At 40.0% G+C, this 19346-nt stretch overlaps 1 protein-coding gene across 1 annotated transcript in view; it reads left to right on the top strand.

Moving 5' to 3' along the window:
• The first annotated feature begins 2222 nt into the window (after positions 1-2222).
• The window catches only part of LOC144752603 (uncharacterized), a 78943-nt gene continuing 61819 nt past the window's right edge, over positions 2223-19346 (top strand). Inside the window, exons 1-2 of the mRNA XM_078640485.1 lie at positions 2223-2715; positions 4598-4668. The gene's annotated coding sequence lies outside the window, so the exon portion shown is untranslated. The remainder of the gene's footprint in view (positions 2716-4597; positions 4669-19346) is intronic.

Genomic DNA, 19346 nt, shown 5'->3' with positions numbered 1-19346 from the left:
ATTGTAATTTCTTTTATATGTGTTCAGCCTGTTTTGTTTATATTGTAATGTATTTATTTTTTGGGCCTGTTCTCTCTAGTGTTTTTGTGTCTGGTCTCCTTCGTGGCGTGACGACTTGCAGGTAAGCGATGGTGTGTTTTGTAATTAAGAAATAACTGTCCCTTTTGAATGCCTGGGAGTTTTTTAACTTTGAAAAGAGTTTTGGGAATTAATTTATCTAACTTTGCAGGTATTTGTCGGCGGCGCGGCGTGGTAACGATTTCCGGGCGTGGTAACGATTTCCGGTCGCCATTTTGTCTTGGGATTCTTGGCTCGCTCGCTGGCTTGTCTCCGTGGTACGAGGGATTTCAGGTACGCGATTTACATTTTTATGTAATTGTAATTTCTTTTATATGTGTTCAGCCTATTTTGTTTATATTGTAATGTATTTATTTTTTGGGCCTGTTCTCTCTAGTGTTTTTGTGTCGGGTCTCCTTCGTGGCGTGACGACTTGCAGGTAAGCGATGGTGTGTTTTGTAATTAATAAATGACTGTCCCTTTTGAATGCCTGGGAGTTTTTTTAACTTTGAAAGGGGTTTTTTGAATTAATTTATCTAACTTTCTTTGCAGGTATATGTCGGCGGCGCGGCGCGGCGTGGTAACGATTTCCGGTCGCCATTTTGTCTTGGGATTCTTGGCTCGCTCGCTGTCTGTCTCTGTGGTACGAGGGATTTCAGGTACGCGATTTACATTTTTATGTAATTGTAATTTCTTTTATATGTGTTCAGCCTATTTTGTTTATATTGTAATGTTTTTATTTTTTTCCTTTGCTCTCCCTCTGTTCTCTCTAGTGTTTCCGTGTCGGGTCTCCTCCGTGGCGTGACGACTTTCAGGTAAGCGATGTTGTGTTTTGTAACAAATGACTGTCCCTTTTCAATGCCCGGTAGTTTTTTAACTTGGAAAAGGTATTTTTGAGTTTATTTATCTTCCTTTCTTTGCAGGAATTGGGCGGCGGCGGCGTGGTAACGATTTCCGGTCGGCATTTTGTCTTGGGATCTTTGGCTGTCTGTCTCCGTCTCCGTGGTACAAGGGATTTCAGGTACGCGATTTAAATTGTAATGTAATTAGTATTTCTTTTACAGGTGTTCAGGCTTTTTGGTTTATATTCTTTTAATATGTTTCTTTTTTGGGCTGTTCTCTCTAGTGTCTGTGTAGCCTGCCGTGACGTGTCGGTTTTCCTTCTCCGTGGCCGAACGAGTTTCAGGTAAGCGCTGTGGTCATGTATTAGTGCGACTCGGTGTAGATAGATTTGAATGTAATTTGTATTTTTCTTACAGGTGTTGTAGATTGTAACGTAACAGGTGTTCAGGCTATTTGGTTTATGTTCTTCTAATGTTTCTTTTTTGGCCTATTCTCTCTAGTGTTTCCGTGTCGGGTCTCCTCCGTGGCGTGACGACTTGCAGGTAAGCGATGTGTTTTGTAACTAAAAAATTACTGTCACTTTTGAATACCCGGAGTGTTTTTTTACGTTTGAAAAGTAATTTCTGACTTCATTTATTTTCCTTTATTTGCAGGAATTTGGCGGCGGCGCGGTGGGGGTAACTATTTCCGGTCGCCATTTTGTTTTGTCATCTTTCACTCGCTGTCTCCGTCTTCGTGGTGCAAGGACTTTCAGGTAGGTGATTTTGATTTTTTCCCAAAGTAATAAGTGTGGCTCATGTATTTTTGTTCGCCATTTTGTCTGGTGATCTTGGCGTGACTTATTCAGGTAAGTGCGACTCGTAGTACATACTTTGTAATGTAATTAGTGTTTTGTTACAGGTAACTTCATGCTCCTTTGTTTATAATCTTGGAATATATTTTTGTTTTGCAGCTCTCTCGTGTTTCCTTTATATGTTCGGACGTGGCCTCCGTGCGCTTTGTTCGTGGTGCAAGTAAGCTATTTAACCTGTTCGATATTAATCTCTCTTTTCTGCTTCTTTTGTAGGTACTTTCGTATCGCCTCAGCTGCTTGGTGCCTTTGCTCGTGTCTTTTGTGATCTTTGGCTCGCTTTCTCCATGGTGCAAGGCCTTTCATGTAAGCTATTAAATCGATTTTGTATTTTGTAAAATAAAACAGTTTTGTTTCTTTCAATGCTCTATATTTTTTAATACATCTATTTTGTTTTCGTTGCAGGTATTTGACGGATGGGTGGCACTCGTATTTCTATTATGCTTACTTTAATAGCTATTTTATATCGTGCTTTCTGTGTAGGGAATTTTTGCAAACAGCTATCGTGTTTTTCTACTTTACCAAAATGATATTCACCAGCACTTTTTTTTATTTGCAGGCAGCGTGGCGCCAACTCGTCTACCACCATGCTTTGATATGCAAGATAGGCAAAAGTCGCACGTAGCCACTAAGTACTCTAACGAGTCACAACATCCACGACCTTTTCAGTCGGCCAGACAGCCTCCTATCGGCAATTTACATATGTCGAGACAGCAACATCCTAAACAACATCTCACCTACATGTTCTTAACAACAAACTTTTCAAGTCTTTTGTTATTTAATGAACTAACTGCGTTTTTTGTCTTCCACAGTATGTAAAGGACTACAGCCACGAAAAGAAACATTTCTTCGAGCGAGCTCAGAAGGTATACTTCGAGACAGCGGACTGGAGCCTCTCTAGAATTTTCGAGCGATCTCAGGAGGTATACTTCGAGACAGCGGACTGGAGCCTCTCTAGAGAAACTGTAAGTTACTTGCCTTTCTGTGAAAGTCATTTGTCCTTTTGACCAGCGGTATTACGAGCACATTTTTCAGTTTTATACGCGCAAACAAAGCAGTAATAATATGTATCACTTTAGATTTCAATTGTGTTGCCTATACGTTTGGCCAATTTCACCATGTTTTTGTTTAATGCGTTTGAGTTCTTTTTGGTACATCGAATAGGTACATTTACGATATAAATGTTTGCGCATGTCTACTTTATTCATGGACTTTGCAAATTCGAACAAATGCTTACATTGTAAGGCCTTTCTGTTTATTCAAATTCGCCATTATGTACATTTTGGATGCCTTGTTTGTGCGATGCCAGATTTTATTTAATATGCTGCAATCGTGGGGCTGAGAGTTACCTGAGCACAAGCATGTGTTTGTCGCAACACTAGATTAAGTCAGAGTATGAAGGCCCGTTACATTTACTGAGAGCATAAAGAACCGTTAGGATAAGGTGAGACCCGAAGACTTTCAGTGCAAAGTTATACATCGGCAAACTGCATTTAGGATGAAAATGTTTGCGCATGTAAGTTTAGGCCTTTCTGTGAAAGTAATTTGTCCTTTTGAGCTGCGGTATTACGAGCCCATTTTTCTGTTTTATACGCGCTAAGCAGTAATAATACGTATCACTTTAGATTTAAATTGTGTTGCCTATACATTTGGCCAATTTCACCATGTTTTTGTTTAATGCGTTTGAGTTCTTTTTGGTACATCGCCAATAGGGACATTTACGATATAAATGTTTGCGCATGTCTACTTTATTCATGGACTTTGCAAATTCGAACAAATGCTTACTTTGTAAGGCCTTTCTGTTTAGTCAAATTCGTCATTATGTACATTTTGGGTGCCTTGTTTGTGCGATGCCAGATTTTATTTAATATGCTCAAATCGTAGGGCTGAGACTTAGCTGAGCACAAGCATGTGTTTGTCGCAACACTAGATTTAGTTAGAGCATGAAGGCCCGTTACATTTACTGAGAGCATAACGAACCGTTAGGATAAGGTGAGACCCGACGACTTTCAGTGCAAAGTTATACATCGGAAAACAGTGCATTTAGGATGAAAATGTTTGCGCATGTAAGTTTAGGCCTTTCTGTGAAAGTAATCTGTCCTTTTGAGCAGCGGTATTACGAGCACATTTTTCTGTTTTATACGCGCAAACAAAGCAGTAATAATACGTATCACTTTATATTTAAATTGTGTTGCATATACATTTGGCCAATTTCACCATGTTTTTGTTTAATGCCTTTGAGTTCTTTTTGATACATCGCCAATAGGTACATTTACGATATAAATGTTTGCAAACTGTGCATTTAGGATGAAAATGTTTGCGCATGTAAGTATGCCTTTCTGTGAAACTAATTTGCAGTAAGAATACGTATCACTTTACAATTAAATTGTGTTGCATATACATTTGGCCAATTTCAACATGTTTTTGTTTAATGCCTTTCAGTTCTTTAGGTAAGACTAATCTTTCACACATATATATCTATATATCTATATATATATCTATATATATATATATATATATATATATATATATATATATATATATATATATGTTTAGTTACAACTTTAGTTCACAAACTGCTTTGCATGATGCGAGAAATTAAATAAAACACTGACAACATTCCTTGTTTTATTTTCACTACGTGCATGCGCGGATTTCTATATTTTTAAAGGCACATACAAACCAGTAACGTGACGCAAATAATTGCCATACTATTACATTAGAACACATTAATCGCTAATACGCAAAGCTTTAGCTAAGATTCAATTTGCACAGTTTGCATGAGAAAATCACTGCTTGTTTTGCCTGCACTCGTAATCTTTTGCTAACGCTATATTTGTTTTATAGGGACAAAAAGTAGACGTTTGTTGCAACTGACCCATCGACTACACATATTTGAAATTCGTTATATAAACACGGTATGTTAATACTTTATTTTTTTTACTTAATACATTAGTTTTTTTACTCATTGCTGTCTGTACTGGGCATTCTTTGCTGTATAGTTATACACAACATTTCGCTCATAAAGCACATCTTACGCGTTTGTACGTGAAAGCTGCACTGGTGAAGTTGTAGTCAGCAGAGAAGGAAAACTTATAACCAACACTTTGTTTACAGGTCCCTGTAGGAAATGCTTAGAAACTCATTTACCACACGCAATATACATAGATCTCCTTCTTTCCTGCCTTTCCTTTCAATTTCTTTCTTGCCTTTCCTTATGTCTCTCTCCTGCATTTACTCTGCATCTCCTTCACAATTTTACATTCACTGTCATTCTTTCTTTCACTCTCGCACTATTCTTCTCTCCTTTTCTCCTACTTTCTCTTTCCTTTGCTCTCCCTCTCTCTCCTGCATCCTCTCTCTTCTGCCCTCATCCTATATCTTCATCCCCACCTTCTTTACAGGTCCCTGCAGCAAATGCTTGCATACTAAGCTAGCACATGCAACATACATACATCTCCCTCTCTTGACTTCCATTTCAATTTTGCATTCTTGACTTTCTTTATCTCTCTTTTGCATTTACTCTGCATCTCCTTACCCATTTTGCCATCAGTCTTTCTCTTTTATTTACTCCTGCTCTATTCTTCCCTCACTATTACTCCTTTCTTTTTTTCTTCTCCTCTCCCTCTTTTTTTCATCCCCTCTCTTATACATACTCTCTCCTGTCTTCCCATCTTCTTTCCTTCTATCATGCACGCTTTTCTTTTACTCCCTCACTCTCCCCCTTCTGCTTGCTATCTCCCTCCTTATCTATTATGCTTATCTCTCCTACCTTCTCTTTTCCTATTCCTTCTATCTTTATTTCTCTCACCCTCTTGATATCTTTACCTTTTGCCCCTCTTCTTTTATACACTTTCCACCACTCCTTCTTTCTCTCCTCCTTATATCTCGCTCTTTTGTATTCCTTCTTTATTTCTCTCAATTTTGCCCACTCTATCCATCTTACCTTCACACTCTTGTGCTTTTCTTCTTAATCTACCCTTTTTCACATTCTTCTGTCACAATCTGGTTCCTCCCGTTCTCTCTCTTGCACTCTCTCTTCCTTTTTTAAAATACTTCTTTATCGCTCTCCTCTATATCTCTCTCCTTTCTGCTCTCTCTTCCCTCTCCATCCTGCCCCCTATTCCAGTTGCTCTCTCTCTTCCCTCTCTATCCTGACCCCTATTCCAGCTGCTCTCTCTCCTTCCTTCTTGCTTCCTCTCTATTATGCTTCTCTCTTTATCTCCCTCTCCTTTCAGCTTTTTTCTCTTGGCCATCGCTCTCCCTCTTGTCCCTCTTCCAATTGCTCCCTTAATTCTTTCTTGCTCATGTTTATCCTCCCTTTACCTTCTGCCTTCTCTCTCTCTCTCCCTTTTGCCCTCTCTCTTAGTTTCACTGTCTATCTCCTTCCCTATCTAGTTCTCACTTTCCAACTTGCATTCGTTTTTGGGCATTTGACTCCATTCTGCACTCTTTTCACCCTTTCTATGTTCTCTCTCATGATCTCCATTTATCTTGCATTCTCTCTACTTCCTTATCTATCATACTGCTATTTCCTGCACTCTCTTCCTTCTTTATCTTTGTCTTTTCACCTCTTTGCGTTCTCTCCTTATCAAGCTTCTCTTTCACTTGCACTCTTCCTCATCCTTTCTTCTTTATCTTTCTCCTTTTTTATTTACACTCCTTTTTCTTTTTGCCTATCCTCCCCTCTTTCTTTCCATCTCTCTCTTCTTCCTGACCTCTATCTCTTTCTACCTTGCTACTTTATAGTCTTTACTTCTATACTAGTTACTCTATAATACATAGTGCTTCTAATTCTCTATTTACAACTTATAATATACTTCACACAAATGTCCTCACTCTTTTCAATCTTTTGCTAACAGTATATTTTACTTTTACAGGACCAAAAATTTGCCATTTGGTGCAACTGCCCCATCGAAGACACATCTTTCAAATTCGTTCTTTCAACACGGTACGTTCATACTTAAAACTTTCATATATCTCATTCTTTCCTGCCTTTCCTTATCTCTCTCTCCTGCATTTACTCTGCATCTCCCTCACAATCTGACATTCACTGTCCTTCTTTCTTTCACTCTCGCACTATTCTTCTCTCCTTTTCTCCTACTTTCTCTTTCCTTTGCTCTCCCTCTCTCCTGCATCCTCTCTCTTCTGCCCTCACCCGATATCTTCATCCCCATCTTCTTTACAGGTCCCTGCAGCAAATGCTTACATACTAAGCTAGCACACGCAACATACATACATCTCCCTCTCTTGACTTCCATTTCAATTTTGCATTCTTGCCTTTCTTTAACTCTCTTTTGCATTTACTCTGCATCTCCTTCCCCATTTTGCCATCAGTCTTTCTCTTTAATTTACTCCTGCTCTATTCTTTCCTCACTATTACACCTTTCTTTCTTCTCCACCTCTTTTTTCATCCCCTCTCTTATAACTTCTCTCTCCTGTCTTCCCATCTTCTTTCCTTCTATCATGCACGCTTTTTCTTTTACTCCCTCACTCGATTCTCATATATCTCCTTCTTTCCTGCCTTCTCTTTCAATTTCTTTCTTGCCTTTCCTTATCTCTCTCTCCTGCATTTACTCTGCATCTCCCTCACAATTTTACATTCAATGTCCTTCTTTCTTTCACTCTCGCGCTATTCTTCTCTCCTTTTCTCCTACTTTCTCTTTCCTTTGCTCTCCCTCTCTCCTGCATCCTCTCTCTTCTACCCTCACCCTATATCTTCATCCCCATCTTCTTTACAGGTCCGTGCAGCAAATGCTTACATACTAAGCTAGCACATGCAACATACATACATCTCCCTCTCTTGACTTCCATTTCAATTTTGCATTCTTGCCTTTCTTTATCTCTTTTGCATTTACTCTGCGTCTCCTTCCCCATTTTGCCATCAGTCTTTCTTTTATTTACTCCTGCTCTATTCTTCCCTCACTATTACACCTACTTTCTTTCTTCTCCTCTCCCTCTTTTTTTCATCCCCTCTCTTATACCTTCTCTCTCCTGTCTTTTAATCTTCTTTCCTTCTATCATGCACACTTTTTCTTTTACTCCCTCTCTACTCAGCTCTCACTTTTACTCATCCTTTCCTTCTCTCTCCTGCTCTCTATTTCTTGCTGCCTCCCCCTTCTGCTTGCTATCTCCCTCCTTCTCTATTATGCTTATCTCTCCTACCTTCTCTTTTCCTATTCCTTCTATCTTTATTTCTCTCACCCTCTTGATATCTTTACCTTTTGCCCCTCTCTTCTTCCATACACTTTCCACCACTCCTTCTTTCTTTCCTCCTTATATCTCGCTCTTTTGTATTCCTTCTTTATTTCTCTCATTTTTGCCCACTCTATCCATCTTACCTTCACACTCTTGTGCTTTTCTTCTTAATCTACCCTTTTTCACATTCTTCTGTCACAATCTGGTTCCTCCCGTTCTCTCTCTTGCACTCTCTCTTCCTTTTTTAAAATACTTCTTTATCGCTCTCCTCTATCTCTCTCCTTTCTGCTCTCTCTTCCCTCTCCATCCTGCCCCCTATTCCAGTTGCTCTCTCTCTTTCCTTCTTGCTTCCTCTCTATTATGCTTCTCTCTTTATCTCCCTCTCCTTTCTGCTTTTTTCTCTTGGCCATCGCTCTCCCTCTTGTCCCTCTTCCAATTGCTCCCTTAATTCTTTCTTGCTCATGTTTATCCCCCCTTTACCTTCTGCCTTCTCTCTCTCTCTCCCTTTTGCCCTCTCTCTTAGTTTCACTGTCTATCTCCTTCCCTATCTAGTTCTCACTTTCCAACTTGCACTCGTTTTTGGGCATTTGACTCCATTCTGCACTCTTTTCACCCTTTCTATGTTCTCTCTCATGATCTCCATTTATCTTGCATCCTCTCTACTTCCTTATCTATTATACTTCTATTTCCTGCACTCTCTTCCTTCTTTATCTTTGTCTTCTTTTCACCTCTTTGCATTCTCTCCTTATCAAGCTTCTCTTTCACTTGCACTCTTCCTCATCCTTTCTTCTTTATCTTTCTCCTTTTTTATTTACACTCCTTTTTCTTTTTGCCTATACTCCCCTCTTTCTTTCCATCTCTCTCTTCTTCCTGACCTCTATCTCTTTCTACCTTGCTACTTTATAGTCTTTACTTCTATACTAGTTACTCTATAATACATAGTGCTTCTAATTCTCTATTTACAACTTATAATATACTTCACACAAATGTCCTCACTCTTTTCAATCTTTTGCTAACAGTATATTTTACTTTTACAGGACCAAAAATTTGCCATTTGGTGCAACTGCCCCATCAAAGACACATCTTTCAAGTTCGTTCTTTCAACACGGTACGTTCATACTTAAAACTTTCATATCTCATTCTTTCCTGCCTTTCCTTATCTCTCTCTCCTGCATTTACTCTGCATCTCCCTCACAATTTGACATTCACTGTCCTTTCTTTCACTCTCGCACTATTCTTCTCTCCTTTTCTCCTACTTTCTCTTTCCTTTGCTCTCCCTCTCTCCTGCATCCTCTCTCTTCTGCCCTCACCCGATATCTTCATCCCCATCTTCTTTACAGGTCCCTGCAGCAAATGCTTACATACTAAGCTAGCACACGCAACATACATACATCTCCCTCTCTTGACTTCCATTTCAATTTTGCATTCTTGCCTTTCTTTAACTCTCTTTTGCATTTACTCTGCATCTCCTTCCCCATTTTGCCATCAGTCTTTCTCTTTAATTTACTCCTGCTCTATTCTTTCCTCACTATTACACCTTTCTTTCTTCTCCTCTACCTCTTTTTTCATCCCCTCTCTTATAACTTCTCTCTCCTGTCTTCCCATCTTCTTTCCTTCTATCATGCACGCTTTTTCTTTTACTCCCTCACTCGATTCTCATATATCTCCTTCTTTCCTGCCTTCTCTTTCAATTTCTTTCTTGCCTTTCCTTATCTCTCTCTCCTGCATTTACTCTGCATCTCCCTCACAATTTTACATTCACTGTCCTTCTTTCTTTCACTCTCGCGCTATTCTTCTCTCCTTTTCTCCTACTTTCTCTTTCCTTTGCTCTCCCTCTCTCCTGCATCCTCTCTCTTCTACCCTCACCCTATATCTTCATCCCCATCTTCTTTACAGGTCCGTGCAGCAAATGCTTACATACTAAGCTAGCACATGCAACATACATAGATCTCCCTCTCTTGACTTCCATTTCAATTTTGCATTCTTGCCTTTCTTTATCTCTTTTGCATTTACTCTGCGTCTCCTTCCCCATTTTGCCATCAGTCTTTCTTTTATTTACTCCTGCTCTATTCTTCCCTCACTATTACACCTACTTTCTTCCTTCTCCTCTCCCTCTTTTTTTCATCCCCTCTCTTATACCTTCTCTCTCCTGTCTTTTAATCTTCTTTCCTTCTATCATGCACACTTTTTCTTTTACTCCCTCTCTACTCAGCTCTCACTTTTACTCATCCTTTCCTTCTCTCTCCTGCTCTCTATTTCTTGCTGCCTCCCCCTTCTGCTTGCTATCTCCCTCCTTCTCTATTATGCTTATCTCTCCTACCTTCTCTTTTCCTATTCCTTCTACCTTTATTTCTCTCACCCTCTTGATATCTTTACCTTTTGCCCCTCTCTTCTTCCATACACTTTCCACCACTCTTCTTCTTTCTCTCCTCCTTATATCTCGCTCTTTTGTATTCCTTCTTTATTTCTCTCAATTTTGCCCACTCTATCCATCTTACCTTCACACTCTTGTGCTTTTCTTCTTTATCTACCCTTTTTCACATTCTTCTGTCACAATCTGGTTCCTCCCGTTCTCTCTCTTGCACTCTCTCTTCCTTTTTTCACTTACTTCTTTATCGCTTTCCTCTATATCTCTCTCCTTTCTGCTCTCTCTCTTCCCTCTCTATCCTGACCCCTATTCCAGCTGCTCTCTCTCCTTCCTTCTTGCTCCCTCTCTATTATGCTTCTCTCTTTATCTCCCTCTCCTTTCTGCTTTTTTCCCTTGGCCATCGCTCTCCCTCTTGTCCCTCTTCCAATTGCTCCCTTAATTCTTTCTTGCTCATGTTTATCCTCACTTTACCTTCTGCCTTCTCTCTCTCTCTCCCTTTTGCCCTCTCTCTTAGTTTCACTGTCTATCTCCTTCCCTATCTAGTTCTCACTTTCCATCTTGCACTCGTTTTTTGGCCTTTGACTCCATTCTGCACTCTTTTCACCCTTTCTATGTTCTCTCTCATGATCTCCATTTATCTTGCATCCTCTCTACTTCCTTATCTATCATACTTTTATTTTCTGCACTCTCTTCCTTCTTTATCTGTCGTCTTTTCACCTCTTTGCGTTCTCTCCTTATCAAGCTTCTCTTTCACTTGCACTCTTCCTCATCCTTTATCTTTCTCCTTTTTTATTTTCACTCCTTTTCTTTTTGCCTATCCTCCCCTCTTTCTTTCCATCTCTCTCTTCTTCCTAACCTCTATCTTTTTCTACCTTGCTACTTTATAGTCTTTACTAATATACTAGTTACTCTATAATACATAGTGCTTCTAATTCTCTATTTACAACTTATAATATACTTCACACAAATGTCCTCACTCTTTTCAATCTTTTGCTAACAGTATATTTTACTTTTACAGGACAAAAAATTTGCCATTTGGTGCAACTGCCCCATCGAAGACACATCTTTCAAATTCGTTCTTTCAACACGGTAAGTTCATACTTAAAACTTATTTTACTTTAGACATTTTTTTGGGTAGTACTTCCTGTCTGTACTGGGCATTCTTTGCTGGATAGTTATACACAAAGTTTGCCTCATAAACAACATTTAATTTAGTTTGGAGATGAAAGCTGCACTGGTGAGGTCGTAATCAGGAGAGAGGTCAAAGCTAAAGGAAAACTTATAACTAAGACTTTGTTTACAGGTCCCTGCACACACCCTATATCTTCTTCCCCACCCTGCAGCAAATGCTTAGATACTGAGACAGCACATGCAACATACATACATCTCCCTCTCTTGCCTTCCCTTTCAATTTTGCATTCTTGCCTTTCCTCTCTCTTGCATTTACTCTGCATCTCCTTCATGATTTTGCCAGCAGTCTTTCTATTTTATTTACTCCTGCTCTATTCTTCCCTCACTTTCTCCTACTTTCCTTCTTTCTTTTCCTCTCCCTCTTTTGCATCCCTTCTCTTCTACACTCTCTCTCCTGTATTCCCATCTTCTCTTTCCTTCTATCATGCACTTTCTTTTACTCCCTCACTCTATTCTGCTCACACTTTTACTCCTCCTTACCTTCTCTCTCATGCTCTTTCTATCTTGCGTCTCGGCTTGCTCTCTCCCTGCTTATCTATTATGCTTATCTTTCATGCCTTCTCTTTACCTATTCCTTATATCTTTATCTCTCTCTCCCTCTTGCTCCCTTTACCTTTTGCCCCTCTCTAATTCTTGCATACCCCTTCCATCTCTCTCCTTTTTTCTCTACTTCCTATATCTCGCTATCTCTCTTGAATTAATTCTTTATCTCTCTATTTCCTGCGTCCTTTCTCTCTTCTGCTTGCTCTCTCCCTCCTTTTCTATCATGCTTCTCTCCTGCCCTCTCTTTTCCTATTCCTTCTATCTTTATCTCTCTCCCTCTTGCTCTCTTACCTTTTACCCCTCTTCTTCTTGCATACCCTTTCCATCTCTCTCCTTTCTTTCTCTCCTCCTTATGTCGCTTGCTCTCTTACCTTTTACCCCTCTTCTTCTTGCATACCCTTTCCATCTCTCTCCTTTCTTTCTCTCCTCCTTATGTCGCTTGCTCTCTTACCTTTTACCCCTCTTCTTCTTGCATACCCTTTCCATCTCTCTCCTTTCTTTCTCTCCTCCTTATGTCGCTATCTTGTATTCCTTCTTTATTTCTCTTTATTTTGCCCACTCTCTCCATCTTACATTCACACTCTTGTGCTTTTCTTCATCTACCCTCTCTCACCTTCTTTCTTCCATCACAATCTGTTTCCTCCCGTTCTCTTTATTGCTCTCCTATATATCTCTCTCCTTTCTGCTCTCTCTTCCCTCTCCCTCCTGCCCCCTATTCCATCTGCTCTCTCTTTCCTTCTTGCTCCCACTCGATCATGCTTCTCTCTTTATCTCCCTCCTTTCTGCTCTTTTCTCTTTGCCATCAATCTCCCTCTTGCCCCCTCTTCCAACTGCTCCCTTCTTACTTATTTCTTGATCATGCCCACCCTCCCACCCTCCCTTTACCTCCTGCCTTTTCTCTCGCTCTCTCCCTTGCTCTCCCTTTTGCCCTCTCTCTTACTTTCACATTCTATCTCCTTCCCTATCTTGTTCTCCATTTCCATCTTGCACTCCTTCTCTTTCTTGCCCTCTGACTCCATTCTGCACTCTCTTCTCTCTTCTCTCTCCTTTTTGCTCTCTTTCTTCTCCCTCCTGTCCCCTATTCCATCTGCTCTCTCTCCTTCCTTCTTCCTCCCTCTCTATCATGATTCTTTTTTTATCTACCTGCTGCTATTTTCCCTTTGCCATCACTCTCCCTCTTGCCCCCTCTTCCAACTGCTCCCTTCTTAATTCTTTCTTGCTCATGCACACCCTCCCTTTAACTCCTGCTTTCTCTCTTTCTTGCTCTTCCTTTTGCACTCTGTGAGTTTCACTCTCTATCTCCTTCCCTATCTTGTTCTGCCTTTCCATCTTGCACTCCTTCTATTTTATGCCCTCTGACTCCATTCTGCAGTCTTTTCCCCCTTTCTACGTTCTCTCTCATGATCTCCATTTATCTTGCATCCTCTCTACTTCCTTATCTATCATACTTCTATCTCCTGCACTATCTTCCTCTTTCTTCCTTATCGTTCTCTCTTCTTTTCACCTCCTCTCTGCGTCCTCCGTTCTTTCTTTTTTTTTTTTTTTTTTTTCTGGTCTGGCCCCATCGCTTTACCTGCCGCAAGACTCATAATGGCTTTCTCAATCTCGTCCCAGCTTATTGGCCTTATAAATGAATCTGCCTCTTCAGGACACAGTGAGAGCTGGTTAGCACATCTAAGATAATCTACAGGATCAAGAGTCTTGTCAACTTCGTTATTGAGATCATTATACAGTGTCTTATAGAAATCATGGAATGCCTCTAATATTTCTTCCCTACGTTCATGAAAAACACCATTCATGTCTTTAATACACTGTATTTGATTAGCTGAGGCTTTTTGTCGCAGGCGTTGAGCTAAGACTTTTCCGGTGCGTTCACTGTATTCATACCGTTCAGTTTTATATTGCTTAAATTTCGCAGCTACTTCATCGGCAATATGGGTACAAAGACCAGAGCGCTCAGTGACTAGACGTAATTGTGCGTCCTCTATTCCTTTTTTTTTATTTTATTTTTTTTTTTTTTATTGACAAATTCATAGTTAATACATAAAATTCAAAAAGAAACAGAAGTAAGTATAACAGTTGATCACATAGCTTAATTAACAGAACAATTTATACAATATCAAGTAGGATAATAACACCAGAGAGGACAAAAAGAAAGAGAAAAAAAATAAAAAATAAAAATAAAAAATGACAACAGAAAAATATAAGCAGATTAAACGATCAGGAATCTGAGAAACAAAAGGGATGTCCATTAATCATTGGCAGAACCTAATTGGCGAACCTCATTTGTGTACCATCTTGTAATCGGGTCCCAAATCTGTGCTCCTATTGCTTTCATTTTTCTCCCCCTAGTAGCATATATTGCGATTTCTTGTTTATAGATTGCAAGAAAGCGACTAAGCCACATATGAAAAGTAGGGGGGTCTACGTCTTTCCAGCGAGCTGCCAAAATGATACGAAGTACGGCATACCCCAGAAAAACTACCGCTTGCTCCTCTTTATTATGACCCAGTGAGTCATCGTGGCCTAGTATACAGAGAGTTAGTGAGTCCCTTATCTGACGTCCAAAGACCTGAGCCCAGAACTCCAACATCATGGTCTTTAACCGCCTCAATTCCGAACATTCTGAGAACATGTGAAGTAGATTGGCCAGTGGCTGTTTGCATCTTGGGCAGTTGTCGTCGGCCCGAAGACCCCAAGCAAATAATTTTGCAGGTGTATAGTATAGGTTGTATACTGTTTTATAATATTGTGCTCTTAAATTTGAGGCTATAAAGTATTTTGCAGATAGCGCTAGTGAAAGATCGATATCAACATTAGGATTTGCCAGTTTTACAGCCCAAGATTGTTCTGTTTGTTCAATATCATCAGGGAGATTACCCATAAGAATCTGATACAGAGTCCCTATTCTTGTCGTTTTCTTACCAATAGCTTCAAGAAATGGGAGTCTGTCTCGTATTATTATTGGTAAAGCATTGCGGATACATGACAGTATTTGGAAATATTTAAGAAAATCTTGCGTAGGGACACGATATTTTTCTTGAAAATATTCAAAAGATATAGGGATATTATGTCCTAATATGTCGCCAACTGTATTGATACCTAGATGTTCCCACCTCTGCGAGGTAGCATCATTAAGGGATGGGGGATGATCTTACTATGCCAAAGAGGAGTATATCTTGTAAAATTGGGAATTGATAGGTATTTAGAGATTGCTTTCCAACCCACCCATGCGTCTAAAACTGTCTTCAATTTGATTTTTTTATAATACGAAGGCTCTACCTGTCTTAAAAAAAGCCCTTTACACTTATCACCGAGACTAAGTTCGTAGATCGATGGAATATATAGGTCTGGGGGCGTATAGGTATTAGTTTTTTTATCCGTAAGCAGGGGATCCATAGATTGCATCAGTGTTGCCCAGAGATATAATTTTAGATTGGGGATAGCTAGTCCCCCTCTATCCTGTGGAAGCGACATTAAGCGGAGGGATCTTCTTATCTTTCCGTAGCTCCATATAAATTTAGATATAGCAGACTCAATAGTCTTAATGAAGTTATCTCCCGCTAACAACGGGATCGCTCTAAAAAGGTAGAGGACCCTCGGGAAGATATTCATTTTAATATAGTTAGCCCTCCCAATTATAGATAGATGTAAGTTGTCTATTCTTTTGAGGTCTATTTTGATTTTATCAATGAGGGGAGTGTAGTTCAAATGGATAATTCTCTCCACTTTGGTAGTAAGGCGTATGCCTAAGTATGTAGCTTCTTCAACTTTGAGAGCACTTTCATAATGGATATTATCAGTAGCTAACACCATGGTTTTGTCCCTATTTAACGAATATCCTGAATATGTGCCAAAGGCCTGGGTAATTGATTCGATTTCCAGGATTGCCACCGTGGGGTTGTTAGTTACAACGGCAATGTCATCCGCATATGCCATGACTTTGGTGGAATATGGCCCTATTTTAATAGACTGTATTAAAGGGGTCAAAAGTAGTTTCTGAATAAGGGGATCTATGTATAGTGCGAACAGGATCGGGGAGCATGGGCATCCCTGTCTTGTACCTCTATGCACCTTGATAAGCTCTGACTCATTGCCACATATAGAGATTTTTGCGCTAGGATCGATATATAAGGCTTTGATGGCTCTGATGAATTTGTTTCCAAAATTCTTTCGTTCTAATATGTTCCAGAGAAACTGCCATGCTACTCGATCAAAAGCCTTTTCGGCATCAAGGAGAATCATCGCCATCTCGCCCCCCGTGGTTCCCATGATATCAAAAAGGGTAGTGGCTCTCCGGGTATGATCTGTGGTGCCCTTTCCGGGTATAAATCCGTGTTGTCAGGGGGATACGAGATGTTTGATAACCCCGTTCAGTCGGTTGGCTAGTACTTTTGAGTAGAGCTTTGAGTCAGAGTTTATCAGGGATATCGGTCTGTAAGATGAGGGAAGCTGAGATGGTTTACCTTTTTTGTGAAAAATTATAATATTCGTTAGTTTCCAGGAGTCTGGTGGGGCGGAGTGATACTGCACTCCGAGAAAGACCCTGCCGCGTCGGGAATTGAACACTGGTCCCGGGTCTGACCTCTGCTTCAGGGTCTGCCTGCTCTAACCAGTGAGCCACACTTCTCCTCTGACTCCATTCTGCAGTCTTTTCCCCCTTTCTACGTTCTCTCTCATGATCTCCATTTATCTTGCATCCTCTCTACTTCCTTATCTATCATACTTCTATCTCCTGCACTATCTTCCTCTTTCTTCCTTATCTTTCTCTCTCTTCTTTTCACCTCCTCTCTGCGTCCTCCGTTCTTTCTTTTGCACTCTCTCTTCCTTTTTTTTTATTACTTCTTTATTGCTATTTCTTCTCTATATATTTCTGCTCTCTTCCTTCTTCCTGCCCCCTATTCCATCTGCTCTCTCCTTTCTTCTTGCTCCTTTTCTATCTATCATACTTCTCTGTCCTGCATTCTCCTTTTTCTTTTATCTTTTCCTCTGTCTAATACTCTCCGTATTCCTCTTCCTCCCTATCTATCATTCTTCTCTCTCTCCTTTATGCTTTCTTTTCTCTCTACCGTCCCTCTCTCCTGCACCCTCTTCCATCTGCTCTCTCTCCCTCCTTCTTGCTCATGCCCTACTTCTTACTCTTCCTTTACCTTCTGCCTTCCTCCTCTTTCTTCTTACTCCAGAGTCTTATCTCCTTCCTGCCTTCACTCTCCATCTCTGTCCTCATCTTGTCTTCTCTTTCTATCTTGCACTCTTTGGCTCACTGTCTCAGTCTCCATGGTGCAAGGACCCCCATAGAGAGAGATGTAGATGGAGGGCACTAAGAAGAGAGCAGTTGGAAGAGGGGGCAAGAGGAAGAGTGATGGCAAAGGGAAAAAAAAGGAGAGGGAGATAAAGAATAATGATAGATAAGGCAAGAGAGAGAGAGGATGCAGAGAGTGAGCAAGAGAAAAAACAGATAAAAGAGAAAGTTAAAAGGATAAAAGAGGGAGCAAGTGCAAGAGAGAAGAATAGTACATAGGGAGGAAGAGAAAGGGAAGACGAAAAGAAAAGTAAGGGTAGAATGAAGTCAAAAATTCCTTTTCAAACGTAAAAAAAATTCCGGGCATTCAAAAGAGACAGTCATTTATTTGTTACAAAACACAACATCGCTTACCTGAAAGTAGTTACGCCAAGGAGGAGACCCGACACGGAAACACTAGAGAGAACAGCCCAAAAAATAAACATATTAGAAGAATATAAACAAAATAGCCAAACACCTGTAAGAGAAATACAAATTACATTACAATTTGAATCGCGTACCTGAAATCCCTTGTGCCACTTACAATTTGAATCGCGTACCTGAAATCCCTTGTGCCACGGAGACAGCGAGCCATGGATCCCAAGACAAAATGCAGACCGGAAATAGTTACTATCTTGCACTCTTTGTTTTCTATCTTCTTGCTCCATTGTACCCTTGCTTTTCTTTTTGTCTTCCCTCTTTCTTCCTCCCTATCTACTATTCTTCTCTCTTGCACTTTCTCCCTCTTTTATCCCTTTAACTTTCTCTCTTTTCTATCTTTTATCTGTTTTTTCCTCTTGCTCACTCTCTGCATCCACTCTTTCTCTCCTTCCTTATCTATCATTATTCTCTTTATCTCCCTCTCTGCTTTTTTTCCCCTTTGCCATCACTCTTCCTCTTGCCCACTCTTCCAACTGCTCTCTTCTTTACTGCCCTCCATCTACATCTCTCTCTATGGGGGTCCTTGCACCATGGACACTGAGACAGCGAGCCAAAGATCCCAAGACAAAATGGCAACGGGAAATACTTGGCCAACCCTGCTGTCAAATACCTGCAACAAAAGAAAAATAAATTTAGTCAAATTCGGAGCATTCAAAGTGACAGTATTATTAGCTTTACAAAAGACAAAATTGCTTACCTGAAAGTCCTTACACCACTGAGACGGGCCTCTTGCTCCTGCACCTTCTTCCATCCATTCCTCCTTCTTGCTCATGCCCTACATCCTACCCTCCCTTTTTCTCTCTCTCTCGTGTCCTCTCTCCTTCCTGCCTTCACTCTCTATCTACGTCTCCATCTTGTCTTCACTTTCTATCCTGCACTCTTTACTTGCTATCTTCTCACTCCATTCTGCACTTACTTTTCTTCTTGCTTTCCATCTCTCTTGATCTCTCTTATGCGTCTTCTCTCTTCATCAACACTTTCTACCTACTTTGTGTGCTTTACACACATTTTTCCACTTCACTTCCCAAAGTTAGTGTTAGCATCCCTATAAGGCTATATAGATATATAGATGGTGTTAACTATAGTGTTTATTTAGGAACACTATGCCACAACTATGGAGCACCCTGGACAAACGCAATGAGCTATATTTACAACTAATTGTGTGAAAGTTTTATATGTTTGTCTGTTATTTCTTTTACAGGTGCACAAACACTCCGCAATTAGGAGTATTTTTGGAATGAGCAATTGCTCTTCCCCCTTTTTTTATGCACTAAATCATTTCTTTGATATTTTCACTTTCACGCCCCCAGGTCAGGGTGGACGATTAGAGAGTCCATACCGCCAGGGTATAATTATGTCATTATAAATGCCTAAGTAAATTTAAACTACTGTAAAGGATGAAACATGTTGACTGACTAATTAGTATTTTAAATTAACAAATCCATTACCTTGGGCATTAAATTCAGACACATAACTCTTTCATTTGTGTACTAAGCATCACGAATTATAGAATTGTACTTACACATTAGGCACTTTTAATTAGAAAACTCACAACATGCCTTTTTCACACAACC

This window comes from Lissotriton helveticus, chromosome 5_1 (genome assembly GCF_964261635.1).
Source record: "Lissotriton helveticus chromosome 5_1, aLisHel1.1, whole genome shotgun sequence".
In the NCBI taxonomy this organism is placed as follows: domain Eukaryota; kingdom Metazoa; phylum Chordata; class Amphibia; order Caudata; family Salamandridae; genus Lissotriton; species Lissotriton helveticus.
The sequence above is the reverse complement of the archived record's forward strand: the minus strand, read 5'-3'. Positions and strand labels throughout refer to the sequence as shown.